This window comes from Hippocampus comes, unplaced genomic scaffold, assembly GCF_001891065.2.
Source record: "Hippocampus comes isolate QL1 unplaced genomic scaffold, H_comes_QL1_v1.1 scaffold9, whole genome shotgun sequence".
Lineage (NCBI taxonomy): Eukaryota > Metazoa > Chordata > Actinopteri > Syngnathiformes > Syngnathidae > Hippocampus > Hippocampus comes.
In genome coordinates this window covers 45,692-50,639 of record NW_017805275.1, presented here as the reverse complement: position 1 = coordinate 50,639, position 4,948 = coordinate 45,692, and positions in this window count along the sequence as shown.

The following is a 4,948-nucleotide window of genomic DNA, read 5'->3' as shown; positions in this document are numbered from 1 at the left end:
AGTGTTGTGTAAATGTGATAAAAAGCTGTTGATTCTTACCTCATACAGTGATGGTGAAGTCCCACACTGTTTACTATATATGGGTTATGAATGTATTTTATTATATAAAGTGGATGTCTATTTACAGTATATACAACAATATACAGTTTCATGGGGTAGAATACTTTATTTTCTCTTCATTTTAAGTTTTTTAGCAAGCGCTAAAAGCTTATTGGTCCTCTCCGTCTTTTTCCACTCTCTTTTTAGCCAACTCCTCTTGTTTTTACACATGCTCCAGGCTGTCGAAAAGCGCTTGAGATCGAGTCGTTACTTTTCAGTAGAAATGTATGTTTTCGGTGTTTCACCGAGGCTGCGTGACTCAGTAAAGCTTTCTATCATCTCGATCCGTACAGAATGACATCGTCTCACACACTGTACACAGAGCTTTACCGGCGACATCGAGCTTTTTCACGAAATCCGACACAAGCACAATGGTTCCTCTTGACTGTTTCCTACTGGGGACACCGTCAGCTTTCTATCCAACCAGTCCCATCGAAACGTGTTTTTCAGATCCGCATCGATTTGACGTACTTTAGCTTCGTCGCGGGTCTCGATAACATTCGGCATTCGCGAGAAAGGGGTTTAGGAAGGCGAACACGGATTGGTTGTGATTTGCATGTGCCGATATACCGACCAATCACAACAAGTACGACATCATACACGTCCAATCGCAGGGCTGTTTACAATCGGAAGATGGAAAGACTGATCGGGAGAGCTCGTGAAAACTCGACGATAAGGCACCTGACCCCCCCCTAAAAATTTCTCAACGGATTTAGACGATTCACAAAAATGATCAATTTAAGAAATAAAAAACGGCGGATTTCCGCGTATCCACGGAAAATTGCCATCACTGCAAAGTGAGAAATAAAAGATGAAAAATGAACAATAATGTGCAAACATATGCAAACCTTTGGCTGACATTAAACAAGTTGGTCTTTATAAGTTAGTGTCCATCAGTGTGGCACACCCTGCTGTAGCAGTATTTGCCTGCTACTCTTTGCTCTATTACCCCTGGCGAAAATTATGGAATCACACGTCAGTTGTTTAGTTTTGGAGGGGGAAAAAAGTCATTTCAAATGGCAATTTTCTAGCTTTCAGAAACACTACAAGTAATCAAGGAAAAGACTTGTTTAGACCAGTCAGAAGGGAATTATTCCCCAAAAGTTGTGGAATCATGAGAAAACAACAACTAAAGAACACTTCAGCACACCACAAGTACTTTGTTGCACCACCTCTGGCTTTTATACCAGCTGGTAGTGTCAGAGGCATGGACTTAATGAGTGATCAACAGTACTCTTCTTCAATCTGGCTCTACCTTGCTCTGATTGCTTTTGTCACATCAGCTTTGCAGTTTGGAGCCATGTCATGGACCATTTTCTTCAACTTCCACCAAAGAATTTCAATAGGGACGAGATCAGATTTATTCTCAGACCCTGACGTTGAACTAGCGTGTCTTTCTTCAAGGAATCTTTTCACTGTTTTTGCTCTATGGCGAAACGCATTCACAGCTTGAAAAATGATTTCATCATTCCTTTCAATTGATGGGATAAGAAAAGTGTCCAAAACGTGTACACGTAGTGAAGATGTGACGCAAGCCATCCCCCCCCAGTGCTTTTACCTGACATAATCATCGTTGACTGTTGAAATGTGTGTTTTCTTCAGGCAGTCATCTTCATAAATCTCACTGGAACGGCACCAACCAAAAGTTCCAAAATCATCAGCTTGCCCAATGCAGATTCGCCATTCATCCCTGTTTATTTCGTACAGTCATCCACACGCCACGGTTGCTTTTCCTGAACCCTTTGTAACCTTATTTTATTTATTTATTCATTTATTTTTGGGTTCCACTGTTAAAGTTGGCTTTGGTTTAGCGTTTCCGAATGGAAATTTCATTGCCTTTAAACGTTGTCTTACAGTTGAGTCATGGCTGTTGCATCCAGTGTCCTGTTTGTTTTGCTGTGCATTTTCTGTTTTCAAGACATTTTGCTTCAAGTTTTCTGGCTTGATGCTTACATGTCTTCTTTGGTCTAGAAGTATGCTTGCCTTTAACAACTTTCCCATGTTGTTTGTACTTGGTCCAGATTTTAGACACAGCCAACAACCAACAGCTTCATCAACCTTGCGTGATGATTTACCTTCTTTAAGAAGTTTGGCAATCCTCTCCTATGTTTCAGTTGACATGACTCGTGTTGGAGCCATGATCCACTTGGTGCAACAGCTCTCCAAGCTGTGATCACTCATGTTGCACACACTGACGAACAGATGTAATCTTAAGCAGGTGTGAGCTTTCTCCAAAAACTGATTTTACGACTTGATTGTGACTTATTTTCCTCATAACTTAGCGTTGGGTGGATGATTAACAAACAGATGGATAGATAGATAGATAGACAGATGGATGGATGGATGGATGGATGGATAGATAGATAGATAGATAGATAGATAGATAGATAGATAGATAGATAGATAGATAGATAGATAGATAGATAGATAGATAGATAGATAGATAGATAGATAGATAGATAGATAGATAGATGGATGGATGGATGGATGGATAGATAGATAGATAGATAGATAGATAGATAGATAGATAGATAGATAGATAGATAGATAGATAGATAGATCGGTAGATAGGTAGATAGATAGATAGATAGATAGATAGATAGATAGATAGATAGATAGATAGATAGATAGATAGATAGATAGATAGATAGATCGATCGATCGATAGATTCCTTCACCTGAACGATCTGACAGTTTTTTGTTTTTTTTATTGCCCAAATCCATATAAAATACCTTGTACAGTTAAAATGGAATAAAGGTCCTTTGAATCCTTTGTGCTGTTCAGGTGTTTCCAGCAAGTTGAGGTGTGTGGGTGGATGCTGGCTCAAAGTCGATTGTCGCGTTTCATGTTCACTTTTATTTGGTCTGCACAGTTTAGCGGAGGTTGATACCTTAACAGTTGTGTTGTATTTATTAGGCGGAACGCGTTGCCAAGGCCATAAGAGAGCGCTCCAAAGAGGGGGGGGGGGGGCTAAACACCGCTAATGTTCACTGTGATGATCATCACACAAAGACCAAATGAAAAGAGAGTCATGTAACCAAATACTGTTTGGTGCAGATTGAAAAAATTTAAAAAAAAGCTTTTCAGCTACAGACCTGAATCGTGTGCATCGTAACATTAATAATAACGGGATGATAAACTGCAGCTTAAAGCCCATCAAGGAAATCTGTTAATAGCCGCTTTGCTTTATTTCAAGTCTGATGTAATACACTGTGTTCTTCATTTCATGATGAAAAGCACCCTGGTGCAGTCCAGAGCTGTGATAACATTCCCCACTGTCAATATAATCCAAGCTCATGTTGTACGGCGACTTTAAACACAGGCATATGGTGGTGGCTTTATATCATACTTAGCAGTCCCACTATGGGGCAATCAATGCAGCAAATGCTCCTCCTGAATGTATGCTTTGCCCCCCCCCCCCTTCTTTTGCAGCCTCAGAAACATGAATTCGTGCATCTTAGCAGACGACACATCTGCTATTGTGGTTTTCTAGGAGATGTCTGTTTCCCAAAAGACATTTTTGCATGTTTGCCTGTGCTCAGCTTGATTCATAGTGCTATGTTTGTAGATAAGCTCTTCGTAAGGCAACCATTTCGGCTCTGGTGAGCCGGCCGCTCTGCCATTAGCCAACACTTTGCATATATACAGGTGAATTGCAGCAAATTTGAATATTGTGAAAATGTGAGGCAAAACCGATGAACCCCCTCACCTCTATCAGCAAAATCCTTCAGGACCCCTTTTGCCCCAACTTGTAAATACAAATACTAATGATTAAGATGTCATCGTACCAAGAGAACATTTCAAGTAGCAATTTTGGGGGATTTTTTTGTTATTGTTTTCATGCAATCGCTGGTGCTAGCAGATGGCATCCCTTGATGTCTTGTCTCAGGGATTTTCTTTTATATAGACGTGGCTGGAAGTTATCTCTACAGCAAATAAGCAACATATGTTATTTTCCATTTTAATCAATTTCTCAATGCAATAAAATGCATCGTCTGAGTCCCTTTGTTCCAGGAGGCACAATCTCGCTTTGTTCATTGATTGCCAAGGTGAAAATGATGACCGGAATTGGCCAGAAAATGCAGAGGAAACGCCACCATGAGGTGTCCAAGTCAATATCAGCCGTAACGACACCCTCCGACTTGGCGTGAAACTGCAACACACTTTCAGAACAACGTGTGTGAGTTACACGTGAGTAAAAGGCAAGTGGCGCGCAGCACAGCTACAGTGACGTCTGTGCGGTCGCTGTCCATGCGACGATAAAGAAGCTTTTACAGAACACCTGGCCGGGATTTTTGCTGCTGTTTGACAGCCTTGCTACATTTCTAGCAACTATTTAATGTCAAGTGTGGTCCTCATGCGCGCATCAATCTTTTTTCCTGCATAGTGGAATGTACCCTGCTAATAATTTGGGAGTCGGCAGAACAGATAATTGTGATTTGTGCAGACAGGTAGACTCTAAAAATACAGGAAAAATGGACACTATCGACCTGTAATGGACTGTAATGTTAGAACGTATAGATATGCTGTATTACTGTGACTGATTCAAATAGTTTTCAGGTTTTAATTTCCTAATTAAAACATATACCACGAGTAGCAGCTCACTGAAACAATACAATGTATTGCGTTTATATATATATATAAATGAAGTATTGCTTTTATACATATATATATATATATGAATTGCCTTGGGGTGGGCAGTATGGGACTGGGCAATGAGCTGTTTTTTTGTGCAGTTCTTGAGGGCAGTGGCTCCCGTGCCCAATCATTTTACACCACGGACGTCTTTCATGTCGATGTATTTTGATGACTGTCATAGCCGTAGCGCAGCCAGCCCCACTAAGTCCGC